Source organism: Phyllobates terribilis, unplaced genomic scaffold (genome assembly GCF_046119375.1).
Source record: "Phyllobates terribilis strain yellow unplaced genomic scaffold, ASM4611937v1 Scaffold_12__6_contigs__length_324123572, whole genome shotgun sequence".
Classification (NCBI taxonomy): domain Eukaryota; kingdom Metazoa; phylum Chordata; class Amphibia; order Anura; family Dendrobatidae; genus Phyllobates; species Phyllobates terribilis.
In genome coordinates, this window is record NW_027362772.1 from 10489500 (window position 1) to 10516369 (window position 26870).

General features: G+C 42.1%; 1 protein-coding gene and 1 pseudogene across 1 annotated transcript in view; one reads left to right on the top strand and one right to left on the bottom strand.

The window, feature by feature from the left end:
• LOC141171898 (uncharacterized) overlaps positions 1 to 26870 on the bottom strand; it is an 819676-nt gene that overhangs the window by 144726 nt on the left and 648080 nt on the right. The window lies entirely within an intron of this gene.
• On the top strand, positions 11388 to 21155 carry LOC141171895 (uncharacterized; annotated as a pseudogene).

Consider the following 26870-nt stretch of genomic DNA (forward strand, 5'->3'; position numbering starts at 1 on the left):
GCCCCTTGTGCAGGATGTATGATGCCCCCACACAGTGTAATGCCCCCATTATACCCCTTATGCAGGATGTATGATGCCCCTACACAGTGTAATGCCCCCATTATGCCCCTTATGCAGGATGTATGATGCCCCCCACACAGTGTAATGCCCCCATTATACCCCTTATGCAGGATGTATGATGCCCCTACACAGTGTAATGCCCCCATTATGCCCCTTATGCAGGATGTATGATGCCCCCCACACAGTGGAATGCCCCCATTATGCCCCTTATGCAGGATGTATGATGCCCCCACACAGTGTAATGCCCCCATTATGCCCCTTATGCAGGATGTATGATGCCCCCACACAGTGTAATGGCCCCCATTATGCCCCTTATGCAGGATGTATGTTGCCCCCACACAGTGTAATGACCCCATTATGCCCCTTATGCAGGATGTATGATGCCCCCCACACAGTGGAATGCCCCCATTATGCCCCTTATGCAGGATGTATGATTCCCCCACACAGTGTAATGGCCCCCATTATGCCCCTTATGCAGGATGTATGTTGCCCCCACACAGTGTAATGACCCCATTATGCCCCTTATGCAGGATGTATGATGCCCCCACACAGTGTAATGTCCCCATTATGCCCCTTATGCAGGATGTATGATGCCTCCCATAGTGTAATTGCCCCATTATGCCCCTTATGCAGTATGTATGATGCCCCCACACAGTGCAATGCCCCCATTATGCCCCTTATGCAGGATGTATGATGCCCCCACACAGTGTAATGCCCCCATTATGCCCCTTATGCAGGATGTATGATGCCCTCACACAGTGTAATGCCCCCATTATACCCCTTATGCAGGATGTATGTTGCCCCCACACAGTGTAATGCCCCCATTATGCCCCTTATGCAGGATGTATGATGCCCCCACACAGTGTAATGCCCTCATTATGCTCCTTATGCAGGATGTATGATGCCCCACACAGTGTAATGCCCCATTATGCCCCTTATGCAGGATGTATGGTGCCTCCTATAGTGTAATTCTCCCATTATGCCCCTTATGCAGGATGTATGATGCCCCCACACAGTGTAATGCCCCCATTATGCCCCTTATGCAGGATGTATGATGACCCCCACACAGTGTAATGCCACCATTATGCTCCTTATGCATTATGTATGATGCCCCCACACAGTGTATTGCCCCCATTATGCCACTTATGCAAGTTGTGTAATGCCCCCATTATACCCCTTATGCAGGATGTATGTTGCCCCCACACAGTGTGATGCCTCCATTATGCCCCTTATGCAGGATGTATGATGCCCCCACACAGTGTAATGCCCCCATTATGCCCCTTATGCAGGATGTATGATGCCCCCACACAGTGTAATGCCCCCATTATGCCCCTTATGCAGGATGTATTTTGCCCCCACACAGTGTAATGCCCCCATTATGCCCCTTATGCAGGATGTATGATGCCTCCACACAGTGTAATGCCCCCATTATGACCCCTTGTGCAGGATGTATGATGCCCCCACACAGTGTAATGCCCCCATTATGACCCCTTGTGCAGGATGTATGATGCCCCCACACAGTGTAATGCCCCCATTATGACCTCTTGTGCAGTATGTATGATGCCCCCACACAGTGTAATGCCCCCATTATGCCCCTTATGCAGTATTTATGATGCCCCCACACAGTGTAATGCCCCCATTATGCCCCTATGCAGTATTTATGATGCCCCCACACAGTGTAATGCCCCCATTATGCCCCTTATGCAGTATGTATGTTGCCCCCACAGTTCCGGTTTTACAGTTGGAATAATCCCTCCTGAGTTGGTTTTCCCTTTGCCTGCTCCCCTCCATGTAGACCCTCGAGCATGTATACATGCATGTAGGGGAGCAGCCGGCCTTACTAGATATCGAGGCTTTGTACAGTAATATTCGGCCTGAGGATGGTATCAGAGGAGTAAGACATTTCTTGAAATCGAGATCAGTAGAGTGTAGCAGACATAATGACTTCATGGAAGATTTTTCGGGGAACTCCGCATCAATAGAGTGGGCTTTAGATTTACATCTGAATTTAATTATAATAATAATAATTTTTATTTTTATAGCACCAACATATTCCACATCACTTTACAATTTTAGGGGGGACTTATACAGACAATACAGACTTTACAGAATAAGCATAACTCAGATATTAAAAGGAGTGAGGGTCGCAAGCTTACAGTCTATAAGGAAATAGGGAGACACAAGAGGTAAAATGTAGATATATTCTATAATACAGCCTTAATATAGTAAATAGGGTAAGTACATAACACTACATGAACTGGTCGCCAGCCAGTATGCGTACAGTACAGACAGAGGCTAATCAGTGCATGGATTGTATGAGCATGATTTTGAAGAAAATTTTAATATGGGCCAAACTGGGACAGTTAGATAAGTGTGTTTAGGCGATATGTCAGTTTAAAGAAATGGGTTTTTACGGCACTCTTAAAACTGTGGGTATTGGGAATTAATCGAATTGTCCTGGGTACTGCATTCCAAAGAATTGGTGCAGCACGCGAGAAATCTTGGATACGGGAGTGGGAAGTTCGTATTACGGAGGATTTTAGTTTAAAGTTATTAGCAGAACGGAGGGCACGGGAAGGGTGGTAGACTGAGATGAAGGAGGAGATGTAGGGGGGTGCTGAAGCATGGAGCGCTTTGTGGGTGAGAGTGATAAGTTTATATTGAACTCTGTATTGGATGGGCAACCAGTGCAATGACTGGCACAGGGAAGAGGCATCGGTGTATCGGTTAGTGAGGAATATGATCCTGGCTGCATTCGTTGAGGATGGATTGGAGAGGGGACTGTTTAGAAAGAGGGAGACAGATTAGTAAAGAGTTACAATAGTCCAGAGGAGAATGAATAAGACCTACAGTGAGAGTTTTTACCGAGTCAAAGGTAAGAAAATTTCTGATTCTAGAGAAGTTTTTGAGGTGTAGATGACACGAGCGAGTGATTTGATGTGAGGTGTGAAGACAAAATCTGAATCGAGTATGACCCCAAGACAAACCAGTGGGCTTGTTACTGGGGAGTAATGGTGGAGCCACAAACTGAAGCGGCAATATTGGGCACAGGTACAGTACAGACCAAAAGTTTGGACACACCTTCTCATTTAGATTTTTCTGTATTTTCATGACTATGTAAATTGTACATTCACACTGAAGGCATCAAAACTATGAATTAACACATGTGGAATTATATACTTAACAAAAAAGTGTGAAACAACTGAAAATATGTCTTATATTCTAGGTTCTTCAAAGTAGCCACCTTTTGCTTTGATGACTGCTTTGCACACTCTTGGCATTCTCTTGATGAGCTTCAAGAGGTAGTCACCGGAAATGGTTTTGACTTCACAGATGTGCCCTGTCAGGTTTAATAAGTGGGATTTTTTGCCTTACAAATGGGGTTGGGACCATCAGTTGTGTTGTGCAGAAGTCTGGTGGATACACACCTGATAGTCCTATTGAATAGACTGTTAGAATTTGTATTATGGCAAGAAAAAAGCAGCTAAATAAAGAAAAACGAGTGGCCATCATTACTTTAAGAAATGAAGGTCAGTCAGTCTGAAAAATTGGGCCACCTTTGAAAGTGTCCCCAAGTGCAATTGCAAAAACCATCAAGTGCTGCAAAGAAACTGGCTCACATGAGGACCGCCACAGGAAAGGAAGACCGGGAGTCACCTCTGCTTCTGAGGATAAGTTTATCCGAGTCACCAGCCTCAGAAATCGCAGGTTAACAGCAGCTCAGATTAGAGACCAGGTCAATGTCACACAGAGTTCTAGCAGCAGACACATCTCTTCAACAACTGTAAAGAGGAGACTTGTGCAGCAGGCCTTCATGGTAAAATAGCTGCTAGGAAACCACTGCTAAGGACAGGCAACAAGCAGAAGAGACTTGTTTGGGCTAAAGAGCACAAGGAATGGACATTAGACCAGAGGAAATCTGTGCTATGGTCTGATGAATCCAAATTTGAGATCTTTGGTTCCAACCACCGTGTCTTTGTGCGACGCAGAAAAGATGAACGGATGGACTCTACATCCTTGGTTACCACCGTGAAGCATGGAGGAGGAGGTGTGATTGTGTGGGGGTGCTTTGCTGGTGACACTGTTGGGGATTTATTCAAAATTGAAGGCATACTGAACCAGCATGGCTACCACAGCATCTTGCAGCGCAGCGGCATTCTATTCCATCCGGTTTGCGTTTAGTTGGACCATCATTTCTTTTTCAACAGGACAATGACCCCAAACACATCTCCAGGCTGTATAAGGGCTATTTGACCAAGTAGGAGAGTGATTGGGTGCTACGCCAGATGAGCTGTCCTCCACAGTCACCAGACCTGAACCCAATCAAGATGGTTTGGGGTGAGCTGGACCGCAGAGTGAAGGCAAAAGGGCCAACAAGTGCTAAACATCTCTGGGAACTCCTTCAAGATTGTTGGAAGACCATTTCCGGTCACTACCTCTTGAAGCTCATCAAGAGAATGCCAAGAGTGTGAAAAGCAGTCATCAAAGCAAAAGTTGGCTACTTTGAAGAACCTAGAATATAAGACATATTTTCAGTTGTTTCACACTTTTTTGTTAAGTTTATAATTCCACATGTGTTAATTTATAGTTTTGATGCCTTCAGTGTGAATGTACAATTTTCATAGTCATGAAAATACAGAAAAATCTTTAAATGAGAAGGTGTGTCCAAACTTTTGGTCTGTACTGTAGGTTAGTGGAGGGAGGAAATACGAGTAGTTCAGTTTTTGACAAATTCAATTTTAGATAGAGGGAGGACATAGTTTTAGACACAGCAGAAAGACAATCACTGGTGTTTTGTAATAAGTCAGGGGTGATGTTTGGAGAAGAGGTGTATGATTGGGTCATCAGCATAGAGATGGTTCTTAAAACCGAATCTGCTGATTGTCCCATAGGAGCGATGTATAAGGAGAAAAGAAGGGTGCCTAGTACTGATCATTGAGGAACCCCGACAATAAGGGCAAGGAGAGAGGAGGAGGAGCCGGCAAAAGACACAGTGAAGGAGAGGTCAGAGAGATAGGAGGAGAACCAAGAGAGAAGGGTGTCCTTGAGGCCGATAGTGCTTAGCATAGTGAGGACGAGCTGGTGATCCATAGTGTCGAATGATGCAGAGAGATCTGGGAGAATCAGCAGGGAGTAGTGACCATTTGATTTGGCTGTTAGTAGATCATTAGAGACTTTAGTGAGGGCAGTTTCAGTAGAATGTAAAGAGCGGAAACCAGATTGTAAAGGGTCAAGAAGAGAGTTATCTGAGAGATAGCGGATCAGACGGGAATGGATGAGGCGTTCCAGGAGTTTAGAGATAAAGGGAAGATTGGAGACAGGTCTGTAGTTAGCAGCACAGTTCTCGTCCAGGGATGGTTTTTTTCTTCTTCTTCCGTGACTGGTTCCAATTCAGAAAATGAGCAAGATGCAGTGTGGGAGGGAGGAGCATGCGTTACATTTGAGGATTGGGAGAAAATTTCCCGTCTGATATGGTTAAATTTTTCTTTGAAATAATTGTCCAGATCGTCAGCACTGAGGTCGGTGGTCGGGCCTTGTGCTGTTTGATTGAGGAGAGAGTGAAACGTGTCAAACAGGCGTTTAGCATTATTGGACCGTGAGATGATGAGTTTATTAAAGTAGGATTGTTTGGAGAGGTGAAGGGCGGAGTTATAGGTTTTAAGCATAAATTTATAATGGAGGAAATCTTCGGGCAGATTAGATTTTCTCCACAGCCGTTCAGCGCACCTGGAGCACCGCTGGAGAAGACATGTTTGCGGCGTGTTCCAGGGTTGTCCTCATCTGCGCCGAGTTGTTCTCTATGTAGGAGGTGCGGCTTCATCCAGGGCACATTGCAATGTTTCGTTATAATGCTTCAGTGCAGAGTCGGGACATGAGAGGGAGGAGATTGGGGCCAATGATGTTTGCAACTTTTTCATAGATTTCTGGGTGTTAATGGATTGTATATTTCTGTAAGAGTGGAGAGTGGGGGTGTCTTGAGCAGGGGGACAGTACTTGACAGAGAATGAAGGTTGTGATCAAAGAGCGGAAGAGGAGCGTTAGTAAAGTCATGTATTAAACAGAGCCGGGCGAAGATTAAGTCAAGAGTATTTCCATCATGTGTAGGAGAATTAGCAAGCTGTGAAAGGCTGAAGGAGGAAGCTAGTGATAAAAGATGAGCTGCAGATGGGGAGACGGAATCGCCAATTGGGATGTTAAAGTCTCCCATGATGAGGGTGGGGATGTCATAGCATAGAAAGTTTGGAAGCCAAGTGGCAAAATGATCCACAAACTGACGGGAAGAGCCCGGAGGGCGATACACAACCGCCACTCGCAGGGAAAATGGCCGGTAGAGTCTGACTCTGTGGGCCTCAAAAGAAGGGAAGATAAGTGAGGGTGCTGGGGGGATAACCTGAAAAGTACATTTTGTTTAAAGGAGCAGACCAACACCAATTATTACCAGTTGCCTTTCCTGTATGTACTGATCAAGAAAGATTGAAATGGGACCCTAGGGACACTCATCTACCATAAACCTTCAAGCACTAATAAACTATTGAAGTGTGATAACCACCACCCCCATCCCCATACAAAGAGGAAAACCCAAGGGCCAATTTTTACGGTTGAGAAGGTACTGCTCGAATGTCACAGATTTTAATATACAGGCAATAGACCTGAACACCAGATTAAGGGATAAAGGGTACTCATGGTACATTTTCGATTCCGCATCATCGTTTGCAGAAAAATGGGAGAGAGAGACACTCCTCCATACCAATCCAAGAGACCAAGAAGTAGATTGGACTACACGAGTAAGAAAAACTTATGACAATCAGAGTGACTGTATCTTTCATATCCTCAGAAAACACTGGGATATATTTGTGGTCGACCCGGACCTGAGGGTGCTATGGAATCTACTCCCACAATAACTTTTAGAAAGGGTTGGTCTTGCACCCAAGGGGTCTTGGCTAGATAGAAGAATCTGTGGTTTCTTTAGCTCTGGAGAATGTTGTACATGTAATTGGATTGAGACCATGTAAATCTTTCTCAAGTTCCTCCATGGTTAAAATCTTTTTCCAGTGGGATTATTCCAGCTGTAAAACCTCAGGACTAGTATATATGGCCACATGCACCTGCCCCCTAGAATATGTAGACAAGATTAAGAGGGTGTCTAGAAGGAGAGTAGGGGAGCATTTGGGCGATATACGCCATGGTCGGGAGATCCCATTAGTGAGACACATGAACAGTGCACATTGAGGTGAACCCGGAGACCTCTCCTTTTGTATCATTGAGGTGGTTAAACCCAATGTGAGAGGAGGTGATCACAATAGATGTGTCCTCTGAAAGGAAAGTGAGTGGATTGTTAGACTGGATTCACTATCCCATAAGGGACTCAATGAGCAAATTTCCTATGCCTGTTTTGTGTGAATACAGCCCCATTCTGGATTATATTTTTGGATTTTATGCTCTACCCATTGCTAGTCAGTTCCCTGTGAATGGGGTTTACATATGTTGTACTTCACTGAGATATCTGAGCTTCTATATCAGAATTATTACTTATCAATTATATTCCACTTATACTATTTCGTCATTAACAAGTGTGGTGATCCTTGTGTATCTCTAATTGTGCAATAGAGGTCAAGTTTGACCATTTAGGAATATACTGTGGGCCACCATCCCATAATTTTTGTAGTGATAAAGTAGATTTACATGCCTATTACATGATGGGAGGATGTGCAGTACTTGTTTTTAGTTTCCCATGACGCTGATATCAGAGATAGGATTTTTCTATGTTGGTGGTATGCAATCCAATACCATATGCGATCCGGCATGGAACGCATGCTTCCGGACATGCGCATGCGCAGATAGGAGACCGTGATGCCCTCCGGCATGGAATGCACATGTCCGGGCACGTTTGAGCTTTCTGCCCGCCCGTTGTTTTGTGCTGGATTGTGGGGCGTTCTTGAGAATTTATTTTTGTTCCATCTTTCTTTAGTTGATCCCACTGATGCATCAGATAAGTCCTCAGAGAATTATAATTAGAGGAACCCATGGACACATTAGGATTTGTGAAGCTGACCTCCGCTCTCCTCTATTTCCTTTGAATTTATTGTGTGACCTGTATTTCAGAACAGTAGCTCCTGGTTTGTTTCATTTCCATGTGTAAATTGAATTTGACTCGTAGTCTTTGATATCTCTCTCAAACGTAGTGTTTTTGATGTCTGAGATAGCATCATCCAGACTTTGTAAATTCTTTTGCATATTTTGTTTGAGCTTTGGATCCAAAAAGGCTTCTACACCAGTCGGAATAAGCAAGAAACAAATATCAAGCACAATGTAACTTGGTTATCCTATAAGGGGTTTTTTAAATGTGGCCATACACCCTGTAAAGCATGCAACTATGTTAATAAAACCAACACATTTGAAGAAAACCTAACGGTACACCAATTTCCAATACTCAATTTCATCAATTGTAACACTATAGGGGGTCATTTATTTAATAGAGTGTATAGAGAGTTAACTACAATACGTGGGATGCACGTCAGGTCCGCTAAAAAAATGTATTAGAAGACATTAATCTATTAAGATATTTGGCAGTCGGCACCACACAATCTAAATCACTGAAATATGATACGGGGTGCAATGGTAACTGTGCAACAAAGCACATAAAGAAGTAGGTAGAGAAAAGCTTGCACAGTGAGATAATGCACATCCAAAAATAATAAGAATTACTACAAATAATAAATACAATAGCAACTTTATTTCATGTAGGGACACACAAGTGGTTAAAAAACATACGACCCCTGACGAAGCTACTGTAGTAGCGATACACGTAGGGCATAGATACCTATGGAGGGAGTCCACTGCAGAGAGGTAAGCCCTACGCATATCACTACTACAGTAGCTTCGTCAGGGGCTGTATTTCTCTTGCTGATCAAAAAGGTCATAGCATTTGTATAACCCTGAATGCTGAATTCTATTCGTTTGGAAGCAATCATGCTTACTGTGCTAATGACAAATTGTACTAAGTCAGCTGAAAGTTTATTTACAACAGCCCCTGTGATACCAACTATGTAAATAGATTAGCTCAAACAATGATAGGTGATACCTGCACCTATACCTGGGCTTTATGACCTCACACAGATGTAAATATAAACAGGGGTGTCTGTAGTGCTGTAGACAAAATGAAATTTGGGACAGAGAATTACGGAACATCAGAAGGACTTTGGAAGGAGAATGGGAGACATCCTTCAGGAAAGTAGATGAATTACATGGCATCTAAAGAGACACAGATTTGTATTCTACATGATTCTAGTCAAAGGGTATCAGCCCTCACTGGAAAGTTTCAGATCTGCTCCATTAACCATCAGAGAGACCATGAATACTTTTGGGAAGTCCAGGAGAGGACGAAAAAGTCCCATGGATATGCTGTTTTGGTGTTGCTAGGAGGGACCCACCGGTCACCTAGAACCCATGAAGACATTTGGAGTTGCCAGGAGGGACCCACTGGTCGCCTGGTCCCATGGAAACTCTCGGAGAGGCCAGGATGGGACCATCGGGTCTCCTGGTCTTGTACTTCGATGGACTGTTGACTTCCTAAGCTTGCCGCTACCTTCTCTCTGTGGGGGCCCACCAGAAGCGGAGGGCTACTGGTTTAGGTAGTTGGCCCTGGAAGTCTCCAAAGTCGCAGCTGTTCTATCCCAGGCGGGCGGAGATGGAAGGATGAGACTGTGTAATGTACCATCTTGGGTATTTGCTGGATTGTTCTGTATGTTTAATGTCCACTTTGTGGTTCAATAAAGTATTGCCACTCTGTTTTACCCTCACCCTGTGTTGTTTGAGTAGCTTTACGCCCACAGAAGACCCCGGGTCTTCACAGTCCCTGACCAGGGCTGGTCATGCTGTTTTCTTCAGACAAGGTGCATTAAATAAACAGTGAGCTTACCTCCCTTTCCATTTTCTCATTATATGCATGTTTTCCTTATAGTGACAAATATTTATTTTTGCTAAAACTGTGATATTTTCACTTTAAAAAATTTTTTAAACCTTTTTTATAAACTTTTTAAAATAACTCATTAATGCGATCATACAACACAGAAGCCTTTGATTGCTCAGGTGATGCACTGTACTACTGTAGTGCCGTGTATTATCACTGCCTGTCTGTGTAATACTAACTGCCCCATACACATCAGATAAGTGTTGGCTGAAGGATCATTTGGCAGACGGCTATCTCTCCCGACTCCCCCATACACAAATATTCCAGCTTTCCTGTGGTTTGTATGACTGACTGCATCTGTAGGAAGGTCCCCAAATACATTATATAGTCGACCAAAATCAGTGCTTCCATGTAACTTTAGTCTAATGTTTATGGAGGCGTTAAAAAGTAAGTTATGTAACTCTGCCTCTGGCCCGGCCTAATAGACTTTTGTACATTACAGGCCCAGTACTTGGGGGAGGAGGGCATTCAGCCGAACTCTGTCACACCTTCTTAGATGCCATGTTTGCTTTTTGCAGGAGCAAGTGGTTAAACTGCCAGGGATTTTATTGCAGCTGCACCTGCGCCATCCCTGAGGTGTACTTCTATGTTCTGGTGCCCAAAAGATTTCATAACATGTTAAAAAATTACAAAATGTGTCTTCTGCTTTTTGCATGTTTTTTCTTTTTACAAGAATTGTTGGTGCAAATTTTCTTTTGAAACCTTTTAATATCTGCTTTTTTTCTGGGTTTTTTCTTGTAATATAGGAAAGCCTAAGGGTAGAAATAAAACCTATAATACACTGTACATGTAGACTTTAGTATCAAATAATTTCTGTCCGCGGCATTTGTGCAAACAAAACAGCTTTTATAAAAGCCTCAAACTTCTGTGTGTGAATCAGACACGAGATCTAACTTGATAGAAGATTACAGTTCGGGGAAGACTGGAAACATTCATACAGACGGCCAGTGGTGATGTAGTCAGTGACGGACTGTCTCCAAATATGGTTTTAGATCCGTAGTAGAAGATGTTGCCTCATCATGAAGTAGTTATTTCTCATGTCACGTGAAATAAATATCTCCTGCAGTATTGCTAATGCCAATTCCAGTGACGGAAAATTAGACGAGAATTAGCGTTATGGAAGGTGAGTCTATGAGAAACGTATTCAGCTGCAGACTTCAAGGAAGAAACTGCTTGTTGTCTGTGGCCTAAAATATGTAGGTTTTATTACTAGATGTAAAGAAAAAACTAAATAAAAAATAATAAATCTCCTCATATGTTTCCCTTATTGTCTCCAGTAATTGTATTATTACACAGGATTTTTATGATGTTATATCGGCTCATCTTCTTCTCGTTCAGGTCTCTACAATACCGGATCCTCTCAGTGAAGATCGTCTATATAAGAAAATTTTCCTGATTTACCTATCAAAGATGGATATGGACAGGGACAAGATGGTGGAGAGGATATTACACCTCACCCTAGAGATCCTCTTCCGGCTTACTGGAGAGGTGAGAGATTCTGATGACGTCACATTACATCATTCTTATCTATGGGAATAACAGATGGACAGAACTGGAGAGGTGAGGACTCTGGAAATGTCTGTAGTGAGATTTATTAATGTGTCTCTCCATAACCAGAGATTAATCACGGAGCCTCCACCTCACCTCCTGATACATGAGGACATCAATGACCAGATCCTAGAACTCGCCTACAAGATGATTGAGCTGCTGACTGGAGAGGTGACACTGCTGGGAATGCTGGGACATTATACAGTAACGCTATGGAGGGATCGAGGGGGTGACGGTATCATTGTATGTGTCAGGTTCCTATAAGGTGTCAGGATGTCGCTGTCTATTTCTCCATGGAGGAGTGGGAGTATTTAGAAGGACACAAAGATCTGTACAAGGACATCATGATGGAGGTTCCCCAGCCCCTCACATCACCAGATAATAGACAGGACTAAATACACACGGCCTATAATTATCTGTATGTAAAGAATGAATTCAGTCCCTGTATGTGTTTCCTCCAGATCTATCCAGTAAGAGGACACCAGAGAGATGTCCCCGTCCTCTTCTTCCACAGGACTGTAAACAAGAAGATCCCAATGTTCCTCAGGATCATCAGGTAGATGGAGAGAAGATGTCATGAGATCTCCCCTATGATGTGTAGATGGCTGTAAAAGTCATGTCTTCAGTCTTGTTTTATCCACCATTATTATGTTTTATACTTGTGTAATGAGACTGGTGGAGATGGCAAGATTAGAGCTGATCATAGATGTGACTTCTCCTTCTGTCTGTGACTTTTATAATATTTGTTTCAGGGTGAAGATCTGTCCCATATTAATACTACAGAGACAAATGTGAGGGGTGATGAGCGGTGTAAAGAGGAAATTCCTTCATATGACTACCCAGGTGAGTAGTGACCACTAAATGCAGAGAAGTCACAGATTCTTCTCAGTCACCGGCTGTGGCTGCTTTATCGGTTGTGTAGTCCGGCCGTATCACAATCGTGTGATCACCATTTTGCCGCTAGACCACAACATTCTCCTCCGTCCGAAAATATTCAATTTACTTTGTGTAATTGTGAAAGCCCTTTTCTATAGAACTTACAACCTGAAGGATACACCTACCCCTTGAGATTAATAGACGCTGACCGTTACCTGCCCAGATCTGTAAACTACAAAGCCAAATGACAGCGTACGTAGAAAGTGCTGACAAGTGAGAAAATCACTTGAAGGAAAATATTATAATGAGCCTGTAAGAGAAAGCAGAGGGTGATGATGCTGTTGGCTTCCTAGATCCCTGATATCTTATTGGATGAATCTACCTTCTCTCCCTTCTGTGCGGCTGAATGTGCTCATATGGTCCCTACAAGACCAGGTCCAGTCTTTCTGGCCAAACTTCACTTTTTTGTTCGACAACAATAAATGTGCAGTGAGGGCCAAGTGTGAATTTCTGCACAATAACAACGGAGTTTCCCTTTATCCCGACTTTTCAATTTCTTTTAAAACCAACTAACTTCGAACAGGATTGCGATAAACTGCATAAAAAACATTACACCTGTGCCATGATATATCTCTAAGCTGTGCGTGGCTGATGGTTGTAATATACATCTATTCCCGCCTGCAGGAGATGTGGTGGCATGGCTCGAGCCCTGGTTTCATGAATTCACTCTACATCATAAATTCCATTATGTTTTCAATCCTAAGGAATTCAGATTCCTGCACAATCTCTCCTGAAATGGGGGCACTAATACTTTCTCTACTCTTCTGGTCAGAACTCATAGTAGCTCCAATGGTCCACCATAAATGAGTGCAACTCCGGTTTAGTGTTGGATTTCTCCCTTCATACATACATTGGTGTTGGGGATGTAACATATATTTTTATTGTTGTATTATTTTTTACATGTTCATTCTGTATGATAGTTTATTTGGGGTCGGATCGGCCTCCCTCACCTATGTGAGTCTTTAACTACCTAGTAGTTACAGTTACAGACTGAAGGTTTTTTTTACCGAAGAAGACTGTTCAGCTTGATCATTTCAGTCGGTGTTATTATCTATAGTCACAGTTTTGCCCATTACCCTTTAATCCTTCCTTATGGATCTGGACTTAAACAGTTACCCCTAGGCTTGGGCCATAGTGTTACTTGCTGTTCTTTGGAGTGAGATGGGAAGAAGAATAGTCCGGTAGCCAGAACCAGGAGGGCAGAGAAAATACAAAATCAGAATACGCAAAAATAGTCAGTAAATGGGCCGAGGTCACAACAGGAAACAAATACACAAGCCGGGAGCTGAGCACAGAGGACTGAACCAGAGGAGAACAAGGCTGGATCTGGCAGCTTCCGGCAATATGCTTCCAGCTTTAGTAGGGTGCGGTGCTTTCCAAATAGCTGAAGCAGGGAGCAGATTACTCCAGCTGGACAGCACACACACCCATACTGCCAGACTGGATGGTACTACTGGTCCCATGCAAACTAATCTAAGTGGCTGTACAGAGCCTGCGCCGCCCAGAACTTTTGGTCCCGACGTCTTCTCAGTCACCAGCACCGCCTGCAGAATAAATAGGACAGCACCTGGTGACAGAAGCAGACGTCGCCGGAGCAGGTCCCAGAGGATATGGGACACACCACACCATACAAAATGTCAGAAAATCAGAGCAGTAGAAATTCTCATACATTGACTCCATTTTGAAAATTATGACCCTCAATGAATTAATCTTTAGAAGTTGTCACTACTTTGACTCCACAGTCACTTTCCGAAAATTAGCACACAGTACAAATAGGCCATTTTATTCCCCAACACATAGTGCCCAGATTGTGCTCCAGGAGACACACACCGTAAATGAAGAGGGTTCTTCTCACTATAGTAATTCCAAATACATGGATGATAAATGTGGTTTGGACGCACTGCAAGGCTCGGAAGAGAGGGGGAGATCTGACTGTGGGAGAGCGGATATTGCTGGATTGGTTTATAGAAACAAAGTTGCTTTTCAAGAGCCTTTGAGCCACTAATAATGTGAAAATCTCTGTTTTTCCACTGACAAATGATGGACCTGAGTGGAGACTTGTTTTTTGTGAGATGAGTAGAAGTTTTTATTGGTATTATTTTCACCTACATAACATTGTTTGGTGGCTTTTTATTCCATATTTTGGAGGCAGAATGAACAAACAGTTGAACATCACGCTCTACTGGTTCATGCTATGAGGTTTTCTATTAGACTGGGGACTGTCATTGTCTTGGTAAATAATTCAATATATTTACAGAACTTACCCTTTTTACGGATAGTTTAAGTAGAAATGTTAAAAAATATAAATTTCAAGAATATTTTATTCAAAAATAATAATTGGTTTTATTCTTGGCAGATGACTGTACCAGGAGATCAGAGGGACAGCTGACATCTTCAGTTTTTAAATCAGATGATCTTGAGATCCCACAGGATACAATTGAAGTGAATGACATTACTCCAGATATCCCATCATCCCTTCACAGCAAAGATCTCTCATCTGATCCTATGAAACAGGTCCTGTCTTCTGATTCATTACCGACTTCTAAGGAAAGTCATAGTCACAAAATAAGCATTAAAAAACAAACTGCTCCTAAAGCAAAGAAGCCATTTTCACGTTCAGAATATGGAAATAGTTTTCTTAAGCATCAAAACATTCACACAGCGGAGAAAAGATTTTTTTGTTTCAAGTGTGGGAAATGTTTTAATCAGAAATCAAATCTTGTTAATCACCAGAGAAGTCACTCAAAGAAGAAGCCATTTTCTTGTTCCGAATGTGGAAAATGTTTTACAGAGAAATCAAGGTTTATCAGACATCAGAGAACTCACACAGAGGAGAATCCTTTTTCATGCTCAGAATGTGGGAAATGTTTTAACCAGAAAGCGCATCTTGATAACCACCAGAAAACCCACACAGGAGAGAAGCCATTTTCTTGTTCAAAATGTGGAAAATGTTTTACATTGAAATCAAGTTTTATCAGACATCAGAGAACTCACACAGGGGAGAAGCCTTTTTCCTGTTCAGAATGTGGGAAATGTTTTAACCGTAAAGCGATTCTTGATAGCCACCAGAGAACCCACACAGGGGAGAAGCCTTTTTCCTGTTCAGAATGTGGGAAATGTTTTAACCAGAAATTAGATTTGGTCTATCACCAGAGAACTCACACAGGGGAGAGGCCTTTTTCCTGTTCAGAATGTGGGAAATGTTTTATCCAGAAATCAGATTTGCTTAAGCACCAGAGAACTCATACAGGGTAGAAGCCTTTTTCCTGTTCAGAATGTGGGAAATGTTTTTCCAGAAATCATATTTGCTTAAGCACCAGAGAGCTCACACAGGGGAGAGGCCTTTTTCCTGTTCAGAATGTGGAAAATGTTTTAACTATAAATCAGATTTGCTTAAGCACCAGAGAACTCATACAGGGGAGAAGCCTTTTTCCTGTTCAGAATGTGGAAAATGTTTTAAACAGAAATTTGATTTGGTCAATCACCAGAGAACTCACACAGGGGAGAAGCCTTTTTCCTGTTCAGAATGTGGAAAATGTTTTAACCAGAAATCAGGTTTGGTTACGCACCAGAGAACTCACACAGGGGAGAAACCTTTTTCCTGTTCAGAATGTGGGAAATGTTTTAAACAGAAATCAGATTTGGGTAAGCACCAGAGAACTCACACAGGGGAGAAACCTTTTTCCTGTTCAGAATGTGGAAAATGTTTTAACCGTAAAGTGATTCTTGATAGCCACCAGCGAACCCACACAGGGGAGAAGCCTTTTTCATGTTCAGAATGTGGGAAATGTTTTAACCAGAAATCATAGTTTGTTATTCACCAGAGAACCCACACAGGGGAGAAGCCTTTTTCCTGTTCAGAATGTGGAAAATGTTTTGTGAAGAAATCCTCACTTCTTAGTCACCAAAGTACTCACACAGACGAGAAGCCATTTTCATGTTCAGAATGTGGAAAATGTTTTAAACAGAAATCAGATTTGGGTAAGCACCAGAGAACTCACACAGGGGAGAAGCCTTTTTCCTGTTCAGAATGTGGGAAATGTTTTGTGAAGAAATCCTCACTTCTTAGTCACCAAAGTACTCACACAGGCGAGAAGCCATTTTCATGTTCTTAATGTGGGAAATGTTTTACACTGAAATCAACTCTTAATAAACTTCAGAGAAGTCACACAGGGGAGAAGCCTATTTAAATTCTAACCGAAAATTGTATCTTCTTAAAGGGGTTTTCCACTTCTCTTGGTACAACGACTTCTTATTCCTCATGTTTGGCCTTGTTAAAATAAAAACACTCATACGCACCTCCTGTTGTGGCGCCGTTCCATTGGTGTCACAACTCGCGTTTCTGGGGCTCACATAAGGTTATTACATCACACAATCCTGCTCCCAATCAACGCCGCCTTCGGACGTATTGAAAATCAACAGGAAAGACATGGCCTGGACATAGCAATGAGAGCACTCTCTTCAGACCGTGTTCCTGGGGGAATAATAAGCAATTTTCGGCCTTAAACATGACGTCCGATATGGGAAAGAAAGACGAGATCGGAAGTTAATCTGAGGTCCTCCACCTCGGTCAGCATATCTGATATGCAGTGTTTCTTATCGAAAGTCTTATCCTGCTCTGGAGCCATTACTGCCTCATCTCAGCTTGGAAAAAGAAGCAGTATTAACCCTCATGATGCCAGACAGCTCAAGCCTGTAAGTCCTGCACCAACTTCTCTCTTAATGTAGGCCTCACAAGAAAACATCTCCACAAATCTCCCTGTATTCTCACCAAAGCCCACATACTGAGCAGTGCTTGCTGCACAGGAAAATATACTCCCCCAGCCACAGGGGATTTTAATATGGGGAAAGCCATAATTGATTTGTATTTCATATTGTGTCTATCCCTACTAAACAAGAGAGAGAGCAATATATACAAAGGCTGAAGACCACGTACAAAACTGAAATACGTCCCCTCACTTCTAGCCTATCACAGCTTATTGACAAGGTACAGAGATAAGAGGATGATGTTCTACAAGTTGTGGCCATCAAAATGCTGAGAAACAAACACTGGATCTTCACAGCCAGCAAATAAACAGTCTCTTTAATATCATTGATGACCAAGAAAATCACAATAATATCCTGAAATCATCAATGCACAAGCGATTATGCCAACACTATAGACATTATTCAATAATATCCTTGGTGACCCTATTGATAAGGAGCTGGAGATCGACAGGGCGCACTGTACATTAGGCAATCATGGCCCAGATCCTGAGCGTCCAAGGGACATTATCGGTCACATACATTATTTTCAATGTTAAAGAGGCCGTTGTGAGGAAAGCAAGGGAGTTGGGTCCTGGTGATTTCAATGGAAAACGCATACAATTGCTCACAGATCTATCCTGAATGGCACTTGCTTAAAGAAGGGTATTGACACCACTACTTGATGCTCTCTAGGAAAATGGTCTGATGTACTCCTGTGGTACCCTTTCCAGCTGCAGGTCCGAAAAAAATTGAACATTTTATATTTTGAAAGATCAAAGCGACATGAGACCATTCTGTGATGTCCTGGACATTCCCAGAATTCATATATCTGCCTGGCCACCTTCTCCACCATTGCCACAGAGTTTCGGCACCTCACAGAAGGCTTTCAATGGATCAGGAATTTGATGGTGATGCACCCAGACGGGAAAGGAACCTGCCAATCATATGAGCTCTTGTTTTCCCTGATGAGAGAGACAGTTTGCAGATGCGTACTTATTTCTTTCAGAATATAATAAGATATATCTAAATAGAGTTTTCGGTGCCACTCTTCCACTATACAGAATGTCTCAGTTCATATCTTAGAACGCCATTTAAGCTGAGTTCACATTATATTACTGTAATATCAGGCCTTTTTACTTTGCTCGCTATATATTCTATGGTTCCCCCTAATAGGAACCCTAGGACTGAAGGTTTGACTTACGCCTGTAAAGACAATCCCCAGTTAAGGACTTGCATTGGGATCTGCTTGTTTCGCTACTTCCTGGTGTTCAATATATTCATAATCTATACCTCTTGGCCACTGAGCGGTAGACATTACTATCTACCATCTATACCTCCTCTTTGCTCTTGGTCTTTCTCTCCTCCTCCTTTTTTTTCATATAATATGACACAACGCAGAACTTGTTCATTGAATGTCAGAGGACTTAATGTTCGAGAGAAAGGAGCTCAAGTGTTTTATCATATGAATAAATAACACGTTCATTTTCTCTTTCTTCAGGAGACCCACTTTAGAGGCGATCATATACTGTACCTCCGTTTACTAACAGATATTATTCATCTTGGCGTCACCGTACAAATGCTGTTTTGAAGTCTAAGGTGCGGAGTATAGGCCGCCACAGATCACTGCCGCATACTATTGTAGAAACACTGTCTGACACTGAGAGGATGTAGGTGTTTAAGATCTCCATCTATTCCAACATTTTGACTTTGGCAAACTTATATCTCCCTAATTGTGACCTAATTAAGACATGATATCAATACTTAAACAAACTAAAACATTTTCTGTAGGACCTTATCATCATTGAAGGTGACTTTCATTTTGTCTTGGATCCTTCTTTAGAGGCGTTCCTGGGCTGGAGTCACCAATCTAAATCACCAAAAAGCTTTGCTAAACGTGCTCCGGCCTTTCCAACTGGTCGATGTATGGAAGATACAACATCCAGATGTAAAGGATTATACACATTATTCTCCTTTACACAATATGCATAGCCGTAGAGACTTTTCATTAAATTGCCATCACTTGCTTACATGGCAACCTGCATCTCTGATAGGGATTGCTATATGGTCAGATCATGCTTCTGTATATTGTTATCTGAATATACCTGACTCCACCAAGGCTTCAACTGTGGGAACTTAAATGATAATCTGCTGAAAGACTCACTCTGTGTCTCAGACCTTCTTGAGACTATAGACTCCTTCACAAATATGAGCATGATGAAACTGCCTTACCATTTCAATGGGAAGCTCTCAAATGCGTCCTCCGAGGGATACTAATAAAACATAGATCCAGGCTTAAAAGAGAAAGCCGCTAAAGTCTCCCATTTGCTTGAGCGGATTGATCTCCTTGACAAACAACATAAATGATCTGCTTCCCTCCAGACATACGCAGACCCGCTTAACGCTAGAAAGCAGCTAAGGCAGTTTCATGGATGGGGTACTCGCAAATATTGTGGAATTTCAGGGCACCTACTTATGGAAGGAACCAAGCGGAAGCTTCCATTCTCCATACTAGATATGGGGCCTCCTGGAGAAAATGACCTAAAATGTCCTAAACTAAAGTTAATATATAAGGTGTGGGATAGAGGTAAAAATATTCTGGGGATTGAAAAGTCCAAAACTATACTCCTTTATGGCACAACTATAACTTACCAGAGTTACAGAAACTAAATAATGTTAGTGAGTGTGTGGATAGGGGTATATGTTTGGTATCACAACTCTTAAGGAATGGATTATTCAAGAGCTTTCAACAAATAAAGGCAGATTTTAGCCTTTCACATAGGGTGCTTTATCAGTATCTGCAAATACGTCATGCATATAACACACAACTAGAATAAACGCCATACTGATTAATATACATCACCCAATAGATACCATTGCTACAGTGGTGGATACAAAATGTCTAATATCCCTTATTTATAGGCAGTTACTGGCCCTACATTTGGGTAAATATCCTTTGATAGTTAAGACAAAATGGGAGGAGGATGTGGGTCCTTTATCTGAGGAAACTTGGATTTGACAGCGAATCTTTCATTGTCAGTCACAAAGATTGTCCCAAATTCTTCTCATTCATAGGGTATATAGATCCCCAAGTATTTTATTTAAAATTTTAATACAAACTGATGACACATGCCCTAGATGCGGTCAAAATGACGCCCACCTGATACATATGATGTAGGAATATTGACGACTACTGTAATGTGGTGATCGCTCTTGTACTATCTGTATTTGGGATACAACTTCAGTTGGAACCTAAAATCTGTATCCTAGGACTCCTTGGAGAGGACGTAGACCAGACTCCCATATGGCAATAGCTAGCTCCAGAATATTATTCTAGCCAGATAGTTGCTGGCACTACATTGGATAGACAATTCTCCCCCAACGATAACAGAACTAAAATCCAGGATAAATGACACTATGCTTGGAAAGGGATCTTATATATGAAGAAACGCTGTCAAGAAATCCATACACATATGGGACAATGGTTAATTACCCCCGGTATTGCTTCAGAAAACCTTCTCAGAAATACTATACTGGACCGTTTGTCCATTTCCTTACAGTAAACCAGGAATTTATATCCTTATACCCAAGGTGTCAGCGAATAATAATTGTCTCAGTCCATATAATTGTCCCTTCTTAGATATATTCTTTTTCTTTTGATGTCCCAATAGGGAAAAAAAATAAGCAGTCAGGAATATTTCAGATATTTATGTACAAATGTAAAATTACTATTCCAAAACCTTGTACTATAGAGCGATATTGGGATTTATATCATTGTACACCGGTTGTTGTATTGTTACTGGTTTTTCTTTCTTTTTATTGTTTTTCTCACAATGTTTGTATAAGAAAAACAAAATGTTGGTAATTCTTTGTTTTGTTCAATAAAAACGGTCTGATTGGAAAAAGAAAGGAGCGAAGGTCTTTAACCCCTTAATGACATCTGACGTACTAATACGCGTCTGTGCCCTGGGACTTAAGACCCAGACCCGTATTAGTACGTCATCGCGATCGCGCACGCACACAGGCTGTGCGGGCGCGATCGCCGCCGGGTGTCAGCTGATTGTCACAGCTGACACCCGGTACTATGTGCAGGGAGCGGTCCTGCACCGCTCCCAGCACATTAACCCCTGCTATGCTGCGATCGAAGTCGATCGAAATCGATCGCGGCATTGCGGGGGCAAGGGGAGGTGATCGGCGATACTCACCTCCTCTTCCGGCTTCCAGTGCAGTCTGCAGCGGCTTCCCGGGTGTTGCCATGACGACCCGATGTCGTCATGACAACATCCGGGTCACCAGAGAGCAGGAAGATTGCTTGGACATGCGCAGTGCATCTCCAAGCAATCTTCACACTGTGCACTTCTGACAGCCTTCATGGCATAGGGATGGTGCTCCATTCCTGTGCCATGCAGGCGATCAGAAAAAAAAAGTGAAAGTCCCAGAGTGGGACAAAGTAATAAAGTGTACAAACTGTCTGAAAGTGGGAAAAAAAAAAATGTGCAAAAATATTATAAAAAAATAATACACCAAAAATAAAAATATAATGTACCCATCAATAAATATTATTATAAAAAAAATAAAAAAAAAACAATAAAAGTACACATATTTGGTATCGCCGCGTCCGGAACAACCTGACCTATAAAACTGTCCCACTAGTTAACCCCTTCAGTGAACACGGTAAAAAAAAACAAAAAAAAAAAAACGAAGCAAAAAACAATGCTTTATCACCATACCGCCAAACAAAAAGTGGAATAACACGCGATCAAAAAGACGCATATAAATAAAAATGATACCGCTGAAAACGTCATCTCGTCCCGCAAGAAACAAGCCACCATACAGCTCCATCAGCCGAAAAATAAAAAAGTTATAGCTCTCAGAATAAAGCAATGCTAAAAAATATTTTTTTCTATAAAATAGCTTTTATTGTGTATAAGCGCCAAAACATAGAAAAATGATACAAATGTGGTACCGCTGTAAACGTACTGACCCAAAGAATAAAGCTACCTCATCAATTTTACCACACGCGGAACAGAATAAAAAAAAAAAAAAAAAAAAATCAATTCCTGAATTGTTGGTTTTTGTTTATTCTGCCTCCCAAAAATCGGAATAGAAAACGATCAAAAAATGTCACGTGCCTGAAAATGGCACCAATAACAACGTCAAGTCATCCCGCAAAAAACGAGCCGTCACATGACTGTCTGCCAAAATCTGGAAAAATTATAGCTCTCAAAATATGGCGATGCAAAAACTAGATTTTACAAAAAATGCGTCTTTTAGTGTGTGACAGCTGTCAGTCATAAAAACCCCATATGATTCTGGCATTGCTGTAATCACACCGACCCGAAGAATAAAGTCGTCTAATCACTTATACCGCACAAGGAACGGCGTCAAAAATAAACTCTTGGGTTAGGATTGGGCTAGGGTTAGGGCTGGGTTTGGGGCTAGGGTTGTGCTGGGGCTAGGGTTGTGCTGGGGCTAGGGTTGTGCTGGGGCTAGGGTTGTGCTGGGGCTAGGGTTGTGCTGGGGCTAGGGTTGTGCTAGGGCTAGGGCTGGGGTTGGGATTTTTTTCAAAAGTAAGAAAAAAAGATGACGATATGGCGACTAGTGTTGAGAGCAAGTGCTCGCTGCTTGAGTTTGCATCGGGTGCTCTGGTATGCATTGAGTATCGTGGGTATTTGAGTGACATGCTCGAGTCTCTGCCCCATATGCTTCGCGGCCAAAAAACTTTACGGGGATTGCCTGCCATGCACGAGCGATCCCCGCATGTTTTTTTTTGGGTGTCTAATAACCGTGAAACATGCGGAGCAGGGACTCGAGCATGTCACTCAAGCACACGCTGTACATGGTGCATACCTGAGTACCCGATGCAAACTCAAGTAGCGAGCACTTGCGCTCAAGAATAATGACAACTTATTCAATATGATGACCTAATGTAAACAAATTCTGTGCCGTACCTCTGGGTTCAAAATGTTCACTATACACCTTAATAAAATCCTTGAGGGGTACAGTTTCGAAAATGGGGACACTTGTGGGGGAGCTCCACTGTTTAGGCACATCACGGGCTCTCCAAACGCGACATGGTGTCCGCTAACAAATTGAATGGAAAATCGGCTCAAATTGTTAGCGGACGCCATGTTGCGTTTGGAGAGCCCCTGTGTGCCCAAACATTGGAGCTCCCCCACAAGTGACCCCATTTTGAAAACTAGATCCCCCAAGGCACCTGTCTAGAAGCATAGTAAGTACTTGGAACCCCCAGGTGCTTCACAAATTGATTCGTAAAAATGAAAAAGTGAAAAAAAAAAACACTTTTTCATTTTTATGAATCAATTTGTGAAGCACCTGGGGTTCCAAGTGCTCACTATGCATCTAGAAAGGTGCCTTGGGGGGTCTAGTTTCCAAAATGGGGTCACTTGTGGGGGAGCTCCAATGTTTGGGCACACAGGGACTCTCCAAATGCAACATGATATCCGCTAACAAATTGTCGGCTCAAATTGTTAGCGGATATCATGTTGCATTTGGAGAGTCCCTGTGTGCCCAAACATTGGAGCTCCCCCACACGTGACCCCATTTTGGAAACTAGACCCCCCAAGGCACCTATCTAGATGCATAGTGAGCACTTGAAACCCCATGTGCTTCACAAATTGATTCATAAAAATGAAAAAGTGTTTTTTTTTTCACTTTTTCATTATTACGATTCAATTTGTGAAGCACCTGGGGTTCCAAGTGCTCACTATGCATCTAGAAAGGTGCCTTGGGGGGTCTAGTTTCCAAATTGGGGTCACTTGTGGGGGAGCTCCAATGTTTGGGCACACAGGGACTCTCTAAATGCAACATGGTATCCGCTAACAAATTGAATGGAAAATTGTCTCAAATTGTTAGCGGACACCACATTGCGTTTGGAGAGCCCCTCTGTGCCCAAACTTTGGAGCTCCCCCACAAGTGACGCCATTTTGGAAACTAGACACCCCAAGGCACCTTTCTAGATGCATAGTGAGCACTTGGAACCCCCAGGTGCTTCACAAATTGATTCGTAATAATGAAAAAGTGAAAAAAAAAACACTTTTTCATTTTTATGAATCAATTTGTGAAGCACCTGGGGTTCCAAGTGCTCACTATGCATCTAGATAGGTGCCTTGGGGGGTCTAGTTTCCAAAATGGGGTCACTTGTGGGGGAGCTCCAATGTTTGGGCACACAGGGACTCTCCAAATGCAACATGATATCCGCTAACAAATTGTCAGCTCAAATTGTTAGCGGATATCATGTTGCATTTGGAGAGTCCCTGTGTGCCCAAACATTGGAGCTCCCCCACAAGTGACCCCATTTTGGAAACTAGACCCCCCAAGGCACCTTTATAGATGCATAGTGAGCACTTGGAACCCCCAGGTGCTTCACAAATTGATTCGTAAAAATGAAAAAGTGTTTTTTTTTTCACTTTTTCATTTTTACGAATCAATTTGTGAAGCACCTGGGGGTTCCAAGTGCTCACTATGCATCTAGAAAGGTGCCTTGGGGGGTCTAGTTTCCAAAATGGGGTCACTTGTGGGGGAGCTCCAAAGTTTGGGCACACAGGTGCTCTCCAAACAGAACATGGCGTCCGCTAATTATTCAAGCAAATTTTACAATCAAAAAGTCAAATGGCGCTCCTTCCCTTCCGAGCCCTGCCGTGCGCCCAAACAGTGTTTCTTCCCCAAATATTGGGTATCTGCGTGCCCAGGGGAAATTGCACAACAAATTTTGGGGTCCATTTTTTCTTGTTACCCCTGTGAAAATAAAAAAAATTGGGTCTAAAGTAACATTTTTGTGAAAAAAGTTAAATGTTCATTTTTTTCTTCCACATTCAAAAAATTCCTGTGAAGCACCTGAAGGGTTAGTAAAGTTCTTGAATGTGGTTTTGAGCACCTTGAGGGGTGCAGTTTTTAGAATGGTGTCACTTTTGGGTATTTTCTGTCATAAAGACCTCTCCAAGTGACTCCAAATGTGATGTGGTCCCTAAAAAAATGGTTTTATAAATTTTGTTGGAAAAATGAGAAAATCGCTGGTCAACTTTTAACCCTTATAGCTCCCTAACAAAAAAAAATTTTGGTTCCAAAATTGTGCTGATGTAAAGTAGACATGTGGGAAATGTTATTTATTAACTCTTTTGTGTGACATATCGCTCTGATTTCAGGGCTTAAAAATTCAAATTTTGAAAATCGCAAAATTTTCAAAATTTTCGCCAAATTTCCGTTTTTTTCACAAATAAACGCAAGTGATATCGAAGAAATTTTTCCACAATCATGAAGTACAATATGTCACGAAAAAACAATCTCAGAATCAGGGGGATCCGTTGAAGCGTTCCAGAGTAATTACCTCATAAAGTGACAGTGGTCAGAATTGTAAAAATTGGCCTGGTCATTAACGTGCAAACCACCCGCGGGGCTTAAGGGGTTAATAGATGAAACGTGTATAAAATACCAAGATCGCATGTGAAGATACTCGTATGAATTCACAGATAAATGTGGCCGCTCATTGACAAGGAGGTTACATCCACACATGCAACAGACATACGTATCCAGAATAAAAGGGGCACCCTGCTATAGATTCATAACCCCACTGACATAGAGGAAGCATTTCATTGCTATTATAGCGCACTATATAATATTTATGCACAATACCACAACATGCCACCTAATAGTCTTGAAACAAAAATTGACAAATATATTATGGACACTGCCCTACTTTCCTTACAGACCCCTGAGCAGGAGGTACTAGACAAAGCTTTCATTGAGCAACAGATATGAGAGGCCATTATGCGGGGGCATTTATGCATATAGCATTTATGCATACTTTATCGACGTGCCATAATTTATCAAAGTGCCTCGGCAGTTAGATATGGCAGTTCTAATATTCATCTTTCTTCTCTTCTTACAGGTATATATATCTCACTCCTCTGCTACGTGCTGTGTCTTCTGAAATCTACATTGTATCTCCATGTTACTTGCAATGCTCTGCAGCTAGTCAAGGGTATATATAGCTCACTCCTCTGCTACGTGCTGTCTCTTCTGAAATCTACATTGTATCTCCATGTTACTTGCAATGCTCTGCAGCTAATCAATGGTATATATATATATTATATATATATATATATCATTTATCTACGTTGTTTAATCCATGATACTTTAAGGTCATCACACTTACTTTAACAGTTTATGATCCATGCTGAGTTGCCAGTCTGTTTTTTTTTCTGCAGTTTTATGGTCTCCTGTTGTCTTAAGCTAGTTAATTGATTGCTAACGAGTTAAATCTGTGTAGATCTAAGCAGATACGTCCCTATATATTGAGACATAGTCAAGGGGCAGCATTTATGCGGGGGCATTTATGCATATAGCATTTATGCAAACTTTATCGAAGTGCCATAATTTATCAAAGTGCCTCGGCAGTTAGATATGGCAGTTGGACAGGACAGGAGACAGGTAAGACATGCAAGACAATTAAATAAACTTGCTTCCAGGTTCATATGTTTTGCAAACAGTATTCACCATTTCTATTTGTGCCATTTATATTCTGGCTGCTACAATCATCCACATTCACCGTTCTCCCACAAATTCTGCACACTTCATCCATATTAACCCCTTA